Genomic DNA, 239 nt, shown 5'->3' on the forward strand with positions numbered 1-239 from the left:
CCAATGAAATGATATTTTACGTTACACCTCAGTACAGGAAATTTTTACTTGCATGCGATTTTATTATTTATTTACTTGTTATTTACGATATATGCATGCTGAGTCTTTAGGCTCACTAGACTTGATTGTTGTAGGTACTGATGATGCCGGGACCGAGGGCGGGGATCAGTGAGCCAGCTCGAGTCGGGAGTAGTGGGACCCGAGGACCTCACTTTTCAGCATTTATTATTGTTATCGCT

This window comes from Primulina huaijiensis, chromosome 18, assembly GCF_012295235.1.
Source record: "Primulina huaijiensis isolate GDHJ02 chromosome 18, ASM1229523v2, whole genome shotgun sequence".
Classification (NCBI taxonomy): Eukaryota; Viridiplantae; Streptophyta; class Magnoliopsida; order Lamiales; family Gesneriaceae; genus Primulina; species Primulina huaijiensis.